Genomic DNA, 15,659 nt, shown 5'->3' with positions numbered 1-15,659 from the left:
TATAGACTAAATTATTAATCAAATTGAGAAAACACCCCCTCTCACATTCCATCAGTCATAACTTAAAGCAACTTCTATTGAACACAAGTAAGTATGGCTTAGGGCCTTTTAAGAGACACATTCTATGAGCAACCCTCCAATAACAATATACTAACACAGACCCAGGGAGGATTTGAGCAAACTTGCTGCCGACTTCCCCTGAATATAGTCACGCAGTATGCACTCTCTTCTTAGCCAATCACTTCGTCACCAAGCAAACTAATGTAGTGCAATCCATATTGTTTAAGTCTTCCCAAATGTAACCTGTACATGCTGAGCTTTTACAGCTCCCTAAGCAACATCCAAGACCAAGTCAAGAGACACTGTTCCAAAGGTGCTGTACTGACATTCCTCCTTGTCCTCTCTCTAACACTCTCTCCTATATGCACTCCCTCAAATGTTTCCCTCCTTCCCCTATAGACTCCACATTACTCTTTCAGGGAAAGTACAGAACAGTAAATGGTCCTGACCCACCAGGGGAAGCTTGAATAACACACATAATGGAATCTCATCTGCCAAATTTTCTGAACTGACAAAAGGGATGCATTATTTTTGCCTCTGATCACAAAAAAAAGAGCATATTTTCACACATAGTTTTGTGTCTGTTTAAAGGTCACAAAATGAATACGGTAGAGATGCACCGATAGACCGGCCGGTGACCGGAATTGGCCAGTTTTCACGTGCTCGGCCATGACTGGCGACCGGCAGGTCAGTCTGACATATGCCAATTTCATGCCGGTCAATGCTACAATTAACTGACAACATAAGTTATACGAGTTAAAGTTCTCAAGGACGCACGCACACACGGACGCGACAGCACAGTCTCTTTTTCCTTTCTCTCAACTTTTCCGCCGTGTGTCACGCGTACCCGCTCGCGGTGTGAAGCGCGTGTCCACGCTATTCTCGCACATGTAGGGAACCTCGTGAATTAACCTGCAACATGTCAGCTGTTTGGAAATTCTTCAGCGTGTGTGCAGAAGATAACAAGTTTGCAATATGCAACACTTGTAAGGAAAAAGTAGGGTGTGGAGGGACGACACCAAAAACCAAAATCAAATTTTTTTTAGTTGGATATTGGATGTGAAAAGAAGGAAATGGTTCTAACATTGCACTTTCGATGTGTGTGAATTTCCCACACCAGGAGTAATTTATATAGTTCTATTTTATAGTGATCCATTAGCTGTTCAAAAAATGTTCTAAGTTCTGTGCAAAATGAAGATAGAAAATTCATACGAATTCATACCAGACATGACGCATGAAGTCATTTCAGGACAAATGAGTGATATTTATCTTACAATGTTGTCAAAAGATTGTAATCACAGTGGCTCTCGACCACTGAGTTGACATTTGTAAATGTATTTGTGCAGGATACATAACAAAATAAAAGCTCTTACTGCTCATGCACACACAATTCGCTTGCAATTCCTCAAGCATTATTCGACAGTGGGGAAACACCGTGCCAAACAATTAGATGATTTATGGAAATCAGGAGGGGCGGAGAGGGAAAATGTGATGAGGAAAAAAAGAAAAAGAAATCAGTCATGTTTTAGATAGCCTTCCAGATTCAGTGACCAATTAATCTCTAATACATAGTGACATATACAAATGTCTGCAAATCTAGCTGCCAAGCCTGGATCGCACACACTTTTGAACTTGTAGTCAGTCAATCTGGTGTTGTGTATCATTAGCACGTTAGGCCTGAGTCCGAGTCTATTTTTACAATATTATGTGTTAGTTTTTATGAGTTTGTGCATTAGCCTTGTCATAGCGCTGATAGTGGTTGGTAGCACTGGTCGCACACAATAGTTTCAATGATGAAATCGGATGTTTCACACTTGTCTGCCCGAGTATCCTGCAGGGTTAAAACATCAGCAGTACTTCAATAGAGAGGATTGGGTTTAACCAAGGGGGAAAAAAATACGTTATGATCAGCTAGTCGGTCCTGCACAGCCTATAAAACAGTTTCCAGTTCAAAACATGTTCGGATATATCCTGGCTGCCTCAGCGATTAGGGATTCTGGCCAGAGGGTGTTTTGGAGAGCAAGACAGAGAGGCACAGAAGTGCTCCTGACAGAAGTGCTCCTGTCAGACTCTCCATAAAAACCCTTTGGGAAATTTTGATGGCATCCACATGGAGCTGCTGTCATCAAAAAGGCACTTCCAGCTGGTGAATATCAAAAACTTAAAATCAACTTGAGCCCAGTGCTTGAGCGTCCGTACCGCCTGTGACCTCCTGTTCAGAGCTGATCCTCACACACAGCGGACGGTAACTGATTGAGCCTGTTATCTACCACATCGACAGACAAAAACAAAAAACATCGTGTTCTGTAAGAGGGAGTTATTATTTGACCCTGATATTGTGACATGCTGGTTAATAATTGTGCAATGAACCAACAATGGGCAAGCCAGGATCATTCCAGCACTTTCATCTGCTGCAGAAAGGACTACACCACAAATGTATTAATTTGTGGAAGAAAGGGTATCAAGCCAAAGAAGAGAGGGGGAATTTTTACAATAAACAGCTGTGAAAACCCAACATTCTTTTGATTTCCTAAAAACCTCAGTATAGTACATGGCAACACAGCTGAACCAAATTAGGCCATATTTAAATAAACTTTTCCCACCCCCAGCGTCACATGCTGGTTGCCAACTCCAACAATCTTATGTTATTTCACAGAAAAAAAAACGTATTAACAAAAACCAGTCAATTGAGAACAAACTGTCAAATAACAAAAAGAATAGCTACTAAATACCAACAGGGTAACCGCCTCAGTCTCTCGAGTTTACGAAGTGTACCTAAACGCATCATGAAGTCCCTGTCGGTGCCTATCCGCTTTACGGTTCATCGTTTACATAACTCACAGGAAAACATCTCTGCTCTGTCTGTGAGCGCACCGCGTGGAGACAGACAGGAAGGTTCGTTTACTTCATCGATGAAGTCAAAATAAACAACATAGGAGTTATAACGCAAAAGAACATTAATTTCGTCTTGGATCAAAATATAGGACTAGGTTGAGAATGGTGATTGACGTTATAAGAACCCTCTTCGTGAAAAATTTTTTTTTTATCTTTAATCACACCGTCTGGCATGACTCTAAATTTATATTTTACATTCTGTCTCAAATAGCCACAAACATTTTGTTCGACCCAGCGAAATTGGTGAGATTTTGGGAGGTCCAAAAGCAGATATAGGTAAGCAATGGCTGGGCCCATTATTATGCTCAGTACCAAGATATTTTAACTTTGAAGACTGAAAAGAACCCTGGTGCCATTGGTTACCCTGACATTTGATATTTTTCTATAAGCTATACCAACCTTCAGAAAAACTAATTAAATGAGCAGGTTTAAATGCAGCCTAAACTACTGACCTGTGATAGTGCTTATTAGAGTATTTTAATGCATCTACTCTTCACGGAGTATTTTATCACCCATATCAGCCTTACACCTACTCAGCTCAGTGTCCCAGGTTATGTCAAGTGTAATTATGAGTCACGACTGAACTCGCCAAGTGTAGCAGCACTGTAACACAATCCAAAAAGTCTTCAATCATGTGTCACTCTCCCACCTCTCAGTCACTCACATGTGTGACCCTACACTGAAGGTACGGTGCTAGCAGCTATATATCCATGCTGGAAAACAGCCGGCTGGAAAAGCAATTCAACACAGTTCTGTCTTTTTACATGTAGAGCTAAACATGGAACATTTAACTAGATGTAACAAGCGGACATTAAAGCGAACTTCAGCTGAATTAACAAGCTGCTTTATTTTACTATCAATAAGCAAAACATTGGAACATTTCAAACTTGAAATACAGTACATATCTTACACTCAGAGCTCTATTAAAAACCTAAAAATTTCAACACAAAAAGAAAGAAATGCCACATTGAAATCCTTTTGAGACACGTTACAGCTGTGATCATTTTATTATTTTTTTTAAATTCATGCCAAGATTTTTCTGGGACATGCGGACACCCCGACAATGCTGTAGCACAGCCATAAAGACGTCTAAATAAATAATAAAAAAAACGGTTTGCATGGGATAAGTCCAGCAACAGTCTTCGAGAGACGAGAAACCCGAGAAAATGATCAGACTGAAAGAAGCACCAACAAGTGGTCAAGAGACTTAAGTTGCCTGTGAGAAGAGAAGAGGCATCTTACCATGAAAGCATTTCTCAGAATAGTCAGGCAGCTATCACACAGCAATGTGAACACGCAATCACAGCAGCCAAGTAGAGAGAGGGAATACTTGCTTCTCAGTCTTAAGTCCAAAATGAGGTCAGTACGCAGTCAACAGCCAGACGAGTGTGGGACAGGGCCCAGACAGACAAAAAGAGTGTGTGTGTGTGTTGGTGTCGGTAAGTCTGCGAGTTCCTGCTTGTGACGCGAGGATGGGGAAAAACAGCCTGACTCCATTTCCCAGCTAAGGCAGGAAAACAGCTGCTGGAGGGAGGAGGGAAGAGAGGCAAAGATTGAGGGAGGGAGAAGGGGAGGGCTCAGTGTGGAGCACGCTCAAAATGTTTCCCAAGCCGTACAAAACCACCCACAGATGCACTGACTGTGTGCCTCCAGAAGACGGTGGAAAGAAATGTGGACAAACACCAACATTTGCAGATTAACAGCTCATTTCCACTTTGCTCTGCTGAAGAATACATTGGGCCAGTCAAGGAAGAGTGCTGAAGAGAGCAGACACCCTTTAGAAGTCCGTCTTTTTTGCATTCAAACATTTGTAACTCCAAATCCCAAATCTATCGTGTGATTTTTGGTGACTAAGGTATTAAGGATTAAGGTTTTAACTTTCACTTTTTCACACCAGTACGCTTACCTGTACAAGCAAGGTGACAGTTTTATTGTCAGTTCTAAATTAACTATAAAGCAAGGAATATCAGTGTGTGCGCGTGCGTGCGTGCGTGCGTGCGTGCATGCGCGCGTGTGTGTGTGTGTTTCCCCTTCGCATTTGCCGAGAACAGTTTATCCGATCTACTTTGCACTTGGCGGGTATATTGCTGGTGGACCGAAGGACGTGCAGTGTCAAATTTGGTGCAATTTGGACATGTTCAATCAATTGAAATCTTTCTAACTTGAGCAGATACACCTTTGCCTCACAGTTTATCTAGTAAGGCTCTGGACTTCAGCATCGTCATTTGCGTATTTAAATCTATGTGCAATCACTCAATCTATGACTATCACATTGCAAGATACTGAACGCTGCTATTCACATTTGCTTTGGAAATTGGAGTTTTATGTAGTTCGGTTTGTTATGAGGACAGTCCCATCAAAGCTTTAATCTTCAATTTTAACTGTAAAGAGGTTTAATCAAAAGGGCGATGTAATTTATTTGTTCATTTCAGTCTGTTATTTGTCCTTTTAAACAACAGCAAACACATTTTAAACAAAAATAACAAGACAGCCAAGCTGATGACCCCACGAGGCTCACTAAGAGACTAATTGATGGATTTAACAGAAATATTGCCTTTCCTGTATACTTTTTTGGGCATTTTTGTCAACGCAGTGGTCACATTGAAACAAGGCTGGCTGGATTTTGCACATAGTGCCAATGTCTGTCTAAAAATGGCCTTACCACCACAGGGCTTAATGCTTACTTTTTGAAGTGGTTGCCAGCTTGGCAACAAGGCATCAGCTTATGGTTGCCGAAATTGACAATGCGGTTGCTATGTTTTAAACTGCCTATACTGGAGCAATTCATTTCTTATGTAACTATACCACACATTTTAATAATGAAACAATGAGATAATGGCTTGCAATATAATTTCCCATGCCTCTCAAATAGGGGGGCAACGGATCGGATACATTTTTTGGATCAGCACAGAAAAGGGGGGGGGAATTCAAATGATAATTAAAAATGTTCTAAAAACTTTCAACAACAATTACTTCTTTCACCAGTATATTGCTGTTAAAAGACAAAAAGGGAAAAGGGTATATTAAAATAACTTTGAATGCACCACAAGGTTTACCAGTTTTAAGTAAACAACCTTAATTCCATGCCACCTAAAATCAAACATTTTAATATTTTAAATTGTGTTTTGGCTAGATTTCATAAGTTTGGCCCAGCAAAATAATTCAATGTGGCTTTTTTGATATTACGATGCGTGTGTATGATAAGCTCAGTAATGACAAGGTTACCCAACCCAAACCTTCTTTACTCTTCCTCTGTCCTTGGCTCTGACACCACCCCCGCTCTCTAGCTATGTATCGCTGCTTCTCTCGCTCTTCTTTCTCCCCTGGGAGACAAGAAAGCCCTCCTCTCACTTGTTACCCCTTTCAGCAAATGCACAACAGCATTTACCTCTGCATGCTTGCACTCTTCCGTCAAACGATTGTTTGAATTAACTCAAGCAAGAAAACCACACTGGAGCTTTCACTGCACAAGAAAAATGCACACTCACCACATTCATAACAGATTCAACTACACTGACTCCTGCTGAAGGCTGCTGCTGTTTGCTGCAGGACTACCTTGTTTTGACATGGTCTGGTGTATTGATACGAGAAGCAGCATGAAGTTAAATGACCTCAAGTAGGGATGAGAAAGAGTAGGCCAGAACCACACTCAATAGGCATCTGTGTACAGTCATTAGGGGTGGTACGGTTCATGAAAAAAACCAATGCTTAATCCGGGCTCTGTGTCCACTGGTAAAACATACTGTATACATTTCCATAAACCTATACATTACATTACTTCAACTTCCACTATTTCTTTATCCTTTTTTCTTTTCACTGTATTCACTCCCACACACACACACACACACACACACACACACACACACACACACACACACACACACAGTGGGTGCAGGAAAAAACGGAGAGGAGACGTATACAGGAGGACCTCACAGCTACGCTCGTTATTGTAAGTGCAATGATAAGTCCAATAAGTACTTTATCAGACTGTGTGTACCAGCCCCAGGATAGGAAATTAACTAACAATGTAAACTGTTTTTATGTTTAACGTATTCTGACTTATTCAAAAGATGGAGCTTTAAGAGTTCCTCTCTTTTTCTTTTAAAGCATACATTTTTGTAAGAGCTACATTGAAGTTGGTAGTTTGATAAATGCAAGTTATTTCAATTGATATTCTGTAATATTTCAATCTTCATGTGCTAAAAAGGCACCTAGCTTTCCTCAGAGATGGTCCCAATAATGTTCTCAAAGTCAAGTCAAATTCAGATTGTGCATGATTACATGATATAACTATAAACTTATTTAATACGGTATCCTACATTGTGGATAATTAAGCTATATATATCATATATTATATATATATGTATATTTCTGGAGATTAAAAGAAAAAATAAGAACCGTACAAAACCGAAAACCGTGACCCTAAAATCGTGATACGAACCGATCCGTGGGTTTTGTGAACCGTAGCACCCCTAACAGTCATGTAAGGGCACAGAGCATTACGAGAAGAAGGAAAAACAAAAAAAATATTTTAGTTGTCTCATTGACTGCAACACCTAGGAACAGGAAAGCAGTTGATCACAGGGACGGACTAAGGACTGGGAAAATTTAAAAAAGATAAAGCAACAGGGTGATAAAAAGGAGTCAAAGAATTAATATATATGGAAAGAGTGGAAAGAGACAGGAAAGAGTGGATATTTAAGAAAAAAAATTCTAAAACATGCAGTAGTACCATTAAAAAAAAAAAAAAAAAAAAAAAAAACACAATAAAAACATACAAACTAGACTATGATTAAAAACATTAAAACCATTCTACTTTCATCCCCCATAAAGTAAATGAATGACTTTACAATGTGCAGATCGAAAAGTCTAGTCAGCCAAGGCAGTGGGCCAGTCAATAATAGACCCATTTGTCCAAATGACTTCCTGCTCCTCAGACAAAGACACGCCCTATAGCTGAGAATGAGTAGCAGTTTGCCGTCTCCATGTCTCCGTTTACCCAGTAAAAGAATCCGTTGGCAACCACGTGTTAAAAGCAGGAGCCAAAGCTAACCTTCTCTGAGAGTCCAGTTCTTTCTTGTGTCCACAAACACAGGACCGCAATCCAAACACCAAAGACATAAAAAGGTAAACCTGCCACCATGGTAATGTCTCCCAAGTGTTGGAGAAAAGACAGAAATCTTTTCATGGTGAAGATGTGATCAGCGAGTAAACTAAGCAAAGTTTTTCACCTTGCACGCCCAAAATACACAAGTCAGAGCTTGTCAAAATTTACATTCACATATGGCAATATTTTTTATTTAATACCTCAACACTGGGGTGGCTTCGTTGCCAAGCACTTGCTCCCGTACCACACATTAGGGCCCTTCTGTGCGTGTGCGTGTGTGTGTGTGTTCCTTGTGTTTGTGTGGATTTTCTCAGACTACTCAGGTTTCCTCCCACAGTCCAATGACATGCAGGTGAGTTGAATAGGAAACTAAATTGCTGATAGCGGTTTGCTTGTCTATGTGTGTTAGCCTAGAACTATAGTGCTTTTTTAAAGTTATCGGATATTTTCTGTAATTTCGGATGCTTTACCTACATTTAGTTTTAGTAGACTTGATTCTGTAGATTTAATTTTCATACAAATACATGGGTCAGCTGCACCCGTGTCACGCTGTATTGTAATTCTGAAGTGTACTGTAGCAATTAGGTTAGTGACATAGGCCTTCGAAGGATGAAACTGTATACAAAACTCTAAGCCTGTGGTTCATATCGGCTGCGTTTGGGTTAGGACCTGTTGCAATATTTAGCAGCTGCCTTGTATCAGTTTCCCTGCTCCTACAGGTAAACCCAAACCAGTCTGATCAGGTTTCCACAGCTGGGTGAGAGAACGTGAGGTAGATCTGTCTTCACATCAACCACTTCCCATCACCGCAGGGATACTTTGTCATTTTCAAACAAAGGCCTCTCTCTCACTCACTGGTAGCGGAAGAAGTATTCAGAGCCTGTACTTATTTTTAAAGTACAAATGCATAATTGTAAAAGTAATCCATTACAAGTTAAAGTCCTGCATTCATAACATTCGTAAAAGTACAAAAATAGTATCAGTACAATATTCTTTTAGGAAAAAGAAAAAGTACTTTGTCACAGGAGACATTTTGCTGCAGAACAATACGATTAGATATGACATGAGCATTTTACTCCTGCAGCTTCTAGAGGTGGAGTTAGTTTGAACTGCTTTATATACAGTTAGGTAGTTTAGGGGGTTCCAACCAACACAGTCATCTGTATGATTAATAAATAGAAAGAAAAAAAAACAAAAACAACATGCCACTAAATCTGTATTCATTTTTCTGACTCTCTCTAGTCTGTTTTTTGTAAAATACTGGACAATGTGAACAGTTATTTAAATGAAACCATCTGAAAAGTTTAAATAGTATATGTCTCTTGGGTGGAACTAACAACTCAGACATCAAAAACATGACAAGGGAACCCAAATAGTTTTCTTGCAAGCATTCACAAGCCAAAAAGGTTGGGAACATCTTGCACTTAAAAGGGTCACTACCGTTTTCTTCAACCTGGACCCTATTTTCCTACGTTTTTGTGTCTAAGTGACTGATGGAAACAATCTTTAATATTGGTCCAGTATTAAGCAAGATCACTGCAGTTGGCAGCGGCAAAACAAGCTACAATGCAAGTTAATAGGGCATTTGTCCAGCTTGTGTTTACCTTCACAAAAGTGCTTGTTTTGCCACTGACAGGCTCAGATTAATATTCTAAGTGTCTGACAACATTATGGAAAGGATCCCTTCAGAGAGACCTTTAAAACTCTGAGACCTTTCGGTTTAAACCAAAAACAGCTCTGAAGTCGCTAGCGCTAAACCCACCAGACTCCATTTAAAAAAGCAATACTTTTAGCATGTATAGAGTCAACATATTTTCACACGTAAATCAGTAAAGTATGTGTTTATATCAACCAAAACTAGAGTTTTGATGGCTGGAAAAGTGGAAAGAGGACCCGAAACAGCTTTTCATGGTTTTATTTTGTTTCTGTCAACTTTGAATGAAGTGTATTTTACGATGCTAAAATTACTGTTTATTTACATGGTGTCTGGTGGGTTTAGCAAACCAATTCCTTAGAAATCCTTTCCATAATGTTGGAAGACACTTAGAATATTAATCTGAGCATGTCAGTGGCAAAACCAGCACTTTTGTGAAGGTCAATACAAACTGGAGAATTGCCCTATTAACTTACATTGTAGCTTGTTTCGCCACTGCAGACTACAGCCATCTTGCTTAATACTGGACCAACTTCAAAGATTGTTGTTCCCGTCAGTCACTTAGACACAAAAACATAGGAAAATAGGGTGTAGGTTGAAAAAACGGTAGTTACCCTTTAAAGTAGTATAACATGGAAATACTCAAGCAGAAAAAGTACATCAAATTTGTACTTAAGTACAGTACTTTAGTAAATGTACTTTCCACCACCTGCACGTGCTGAGATCACAGTCACCCTTCCAACACCACCAATATCATCAATCATAATCAGTTCTGGGGTTTGAAAATAGACAGAGAAGCAGCTACAAAGACAATGAAGGCAGTGCTGAAGTATGTAATGAAGTTGGAAGAGCAGACTTGGTTGTGAGATTGGAAGCTAACCTCTTAATCCATCCAAATGCAGGCGTCCTGAGAAAAGTGCATCTCTGCCAAGTCACAGGTCACACTATCAAGCTGGTTATTTCCTGTTGAGAAAAGACACAAAGGTTTGATTAGGGTGGCACAAAGAAACATGAGAACAAGCAAATAAAATGCATTTATAAAGCGTTTTTCACAGACATGAGTCACTAAGTGCTTAACAGGGTGATAAAACAACATACAAGAAAGAAGTCCTCAAAGATGAAGTGACCACGCGAGCCACGTGTTTAAAAAGTACAAAACTAAGAACTCAATATATGATGAGAACACGATGCACAATAACATTTACACAATAGAACATAAAGTGCAGACCAGATGCATATAGGTCAACCAAATTCCTGTCTAAATAGGAGTCTATTTGACTTGAAAAGAATCCACAGCAACAGGAGACCGTGAAACGTGTGGTATACTCGCCTCAGCTGACTTGTCGCACGCAAATGTGACGTCATGGGAGGGCTGTAACTATTTTTACTCGTGAGTGGTGGTCGCGACACTAGTTGCAGTCTTCTCCTGAACAGAGGTGTCGCAACTGAGGAAAGGCTACCGACTTAGCTATTTCTACAGACAAGAAGAAAAAGGGAAACAGCAGAACTGGCAGCAGCATAGTCGTCAATGCTTCGATTTCATTCAATGGAGATGGGGACTGTTTTTTTAATGTTGGTGAGCCTGTGCAATCTTAACTTTCATTACATTTTAAGACCATTCCAAAACATTAAAAGAACAGGGGGTGGTGTCCCCTGCCTGCCATTGGCAGTTTAAGTTGGCGATCAGGCCAGGGAAATACTGCTGCAAGAATTATGTAGGGTGCACAAACACAGACACACAAATTTAACAAGTAGCAAAAGGCATGTTAGTACGAGAGTTATGAATAAGGGTTCTCAAGTAAGGACATTAATGTGAATCAAAGCAGCCCAAAGAGCCGTTTGACAGACTGGCGAGAGCACTGCTACAGCATCCGTACCAACATTACTCGGTGGTCAAGCACTACTTTACTTCTCCAAAACTGTCTGTTACGTAAAGCACTCAAAGCACTGGCTGCTTTTCCTTAACAAGTGTAGCTTCAGTGGAGTAGCTATTTTGTCTGCCGAGTCTTCAAATGTTGGCCGGCCAAACTTCGGCCACTAGAAGAGATTAGCAGCAATGCCTTTTTATGCATTTAAGAAATATAATATTAGCTTTTGACAGACTAAAACAAGAGTAAATGAGAAAACATTTCTTTCATCAGGTTGTGTGATTAATAGAAACCCAGTTAACATTTATAGATTTCTCCTAGTAACCTGGTTTCCTGTGTGTGTGTGTGTGTGTGTGTGTGTGTGTGTGTGTGTGTGTGTGTGTGTGTGTGTGTGTGTGTGTGTGTGTGTGTGTGTGTGTGTGTGTGTGTGTGTGTGTGTATGAGCTGAATCTATGCCATATGCACGTACGTAGATAGGTGTAGACGGACCCTACGACGCCGCCTGATGTGCACCTCAACAAAGAGGAAATACACTCTTATCAAACGGGAGTTCTTCTCTGGTCAAACACACTAATTCATGTTTCAGCCTTTATTCACCGATGGTACCTTAACTTAGTATGGATCCTTTTTTCAGGAACACACTGCCATTGTTCAAGGCCCTTAACCTCCAACTGCTCCAGGGTAGGGATGCACCGATTTTGGTCCTGATTAGGGATGTCACGAGAACCGATACTTCGGTACCAACTCTGTACCAAAATTCTGAAAACGTGCCAGATCTGACGGGGGCAATATATACGCCTAATGTTAAAAATGTTCTACACTGCGGCTAAATGCTGAAGAACACCGACCAGCACGGAAAAACAGTGAATAGCCCCTCATCTCCCTGTACGGCTTGACCACATTCAGCTTCTGGCTTTACCGTACATCAACGCCGGCGGCTTTCACGACTACACCTGGAACTCCCAAATGCAAGCGAGTCTATTGCTCTCTGCCGTTGTCTATCACAACCTAACGTGTGCTCTGATAGTGCTTGTTTTAACGGACCTCTATAACATCAGTTAACTTTAACAGGGATCGACCGATATGGATTTTTTTAGTGCCGATGGCGATACTGGCTGACGATTTTCTTGAGCAGATATTTGGAGCCGATACTGCTTTTGCTACCTCAATTTACATCATTAAAAAAATGTAAACCCTGCCACACTGGATTGGTTTTCGGAATCTGCTCTGACATTTCTTTAAAAGTAATAAACAAAATCACAGATCAGTGTCACTTCTTCAATCATCTTACATTCATATCACCCAAATTATGTGTACAATGTGCAACATATGGATGGGTGCACTGCATATGGTTAACTGTGCAAGGGTAAAAGGCTTTCATCAACATCTACAACACAGCCTTGAATTTGAAACTAAAAGAAAACACGGAAAGAAGAGTGACAGGACGCTGCCCCCCCAATATTTAAATAAAGGACTTAATGTTTAATGTAATATAAAGTATTATTTTCTTCCTTACACACACACACACACACGACTTTAGTATCGAATATCGTGTACTTTTGTTGGTATGTTGTATGTAAGGATCTGGCAATACGATACGCATCACGATACATGGTCACGATTCAATATATTGCAATATATTTCAATACGTGCGTAAGGAGATAGATAGATAGATAGATAGATAGATAGATAGATAGATAGATAGATAGATAGATAGATAGATAGATAGATAGATAGATAGATAGATATTTAAGTCATTTTAGAAAAACTAATATTCAAAAAAAGACATGATAGGCATAAAAGTCAAAGAACTTTACTTTAGGTAAACAGTTCAGTACACAGAAAATCAAACTGCCAGTTTGGGATTGTGGTTCACAGGTTCTTAGTGAGCTAATTTTTATATGCTAAAGTAGGCCAAAGTTCAGCCATAGCTATATTGTTAGCTTCTAGCAAAAAGTCAGACACGGTTAGGCAAGGACACTAGTGGTGCGTCTCAGCATAGCCATCTAGCGGTAAGGGGTTTAAACACAACATAAACATGAAACACTGTCTTACATGAATATTTTTGAACGAAATATATATATCGCGATTCTCAAGTGTATTGATTTTTTCCCCTACCGAATACTAGATTTTTGGTATCGTGACATCTCTAGTCCCGATACCAATAGCTGGGCTTTGAGTATTGGCTGATACCAGTGTTTAATTGATAAACTGTATGCCTTAGTGTGTGCAAGTGACTGGGATCATTATTTCATGTGTAATGCAACATCAGGCTTCACATGAAAAAAAGAACACATACAAACAAATACATAGATATTCCGGTATATAAACATGGAATTGGCTTAGAACGGCCCCATTGCCACAAACACCCGATCCAGCTATAAGTGTCTTTGTGTTCTTCAGGCTATCACTGCTCCATTGCTGGAATGTTAATACTGTAATTTACATTATGGCACATTTGTTAGCATTTGCTCTACTGCAATTTTGTAATCCACAGATAATTAAAGAGGACAATCAGTGCACAGTAACTGGGGTACAACTCCAATTTAGTTAACACTTGGGAGTGCAATTTAACATGCTCCACAAGAGGAAAGAAGAGGCCAACTGAGCTGGCAGAAGATGTCTCCACTCAGTGTTGGGGGATGGGGGGGGGATTATGGAAGACTGCCGCTTTTAATGATTTGACAGTTTTAATGATGGTTAGAGGGAAGAGGGGGTGAACCATTTATCAGTAGGAGGCCCCTGGGATAATACAGCCTCAATCGCTTCTGCCTCATCTACCTTCTCTCCTTCCAGCCCTATGTGTTTCGATCCAAAAACAGTCTCAAGCGACCAATCACTTTCTACTTTGAGTCAGAGTTGTATATGGGCCTAGACTGGAAAAGCGGCCATCAGAGAGACTATTAAACTGTACAATAAAGATGCGTGCTGTGTCAATGCGGTGTAAAGATGGATAACCTTGTTTGGAGCCCTAAGGTGCTTCTTTACCCCAATGCCGAACGCAATTGACTGCTGAAGAAACCATAAATAAATCCTCATACTTCCCACCGAGCACCAAGCACAGCTACACCCGAGCCTGGAGATTGCTAAAATTGTAAACCTAAAATGTCTCACAACATGATGTGCAGCCCTTTGTTCAGTGGACAGCTAATAAGGCTGCAATAAGAAAGAGAAAAAAATTGATAAAAAAAAATAAAACAATTTACTGTTTTCTTGTCTGATTCGTCCGATTTTGGGACTGCTGTGGCTAAGAAGAGTCAAACTTTGCATTTGAGAAACCAATCACCAGCTAACTTTATTCTCTGTGAAGGAAAAATAGAAATTACTAGACAATCTAGAGGCACACATACCCGTATAGAACTGTCTACGCACCTTTTTTACTGTGATGAGTGCTTCATCCTTGCACCCCATTCTCAAATAAACACACACCGATTCCCTCTCTACTACTAAGAAAAGCATGACAAATTTGCAAGGAGCACCGGTACACTTAGTTACAAATTGCTGTCGCATATCTCTAAAAGCACAGAAACTGCCTAATCCCTTCACATATTTCCCCTATTTCAGCAGCCAATTAGCAGCATATTCTAACAGTGTAACCGGCCATGCTCAAAATTGACTTGACACGCTCTGCATGTAGGCCACAGGATGGTTCTGATGACATGGAGCTAAACTGAAAGACATGTTAGCAGATCAAAAGTGCCATGTCACTTCAGCAGCTAAATTAGCTCAATGTGCCATTATTGAGCTTGTGGCCTCATCTACCCCTGAGGCAGTGAGTCATTATTTACAGCCAAACATGGTGTGCATGCACTTGGATGTCTAAAGGCTCAATCACTTGACTGAGTTCTAATTAAAAACGCTTAACAAAATTTGGAAAAAGAAGGGGGCAAAAAAATTTGACACTGGCGTGAAAAGTGTCTGTTCCGTTTTTATGTTTCTTTGATCTAACCTTTTCGTTTCCCAACGACCCAGAAACACTCCGCCTCAAAGACATATTAGTTTTTCCTCTAACCTCAGGAGAACTCTGCAACAGAGCAATGGGCGACAGTTGGTTAAGTGTACCTTGGCACAGCAA

The 15,659-nt window shown here is 40.2% G+C and overlaps 1 protein-coding gene across 4 annotated transcripts in view; it reads right to left on the bottom strand.

The window, feature by feature from the left end:
• Positions 1 to 15,659, bottom strand: part of LOC120547634 (SPRY domain-containing SOCS box protein 4-like) — a 44,977-nt gene that overhangs the window by 16,463 nt on the left and 12,855 nt on the right. For 3 of the 4 annotated variants that reach the window (XR_005637090.1, XM_039783158.1, XM_039783175.1), the window contains exon 2: positions 10,597 to 10,679. The gene's annotated coding sequence lies outside the window, so the exon portion shown is untranslated. Of the gene's footprint in view, positions 1 to 4,197; positions 4,451 to 10,596; positions 10,680 to 15,659 lie in introns of those variants that run through there. The other variant, XM_039783166.1, reaches the window with a different exon arrangement.

The sequence above is a fragment of the Perca fluviatilis genome, chromosome 2 (assembly GCF_010015445.1).
Source record: "Perca fluviatilis chromosome 2, GENO_Pfluv_1.0, whole genome shotgun sequence".
Classification (NCBI taxonomy): Eukaryota; Metazoa; Chordata; class Actinopteri; order Perciformes; family Percidae; genus Perca; species Perca fluviatilis.
This window is presented reverse-complemented; position numbering and strand designations above follow the sequence as displayed.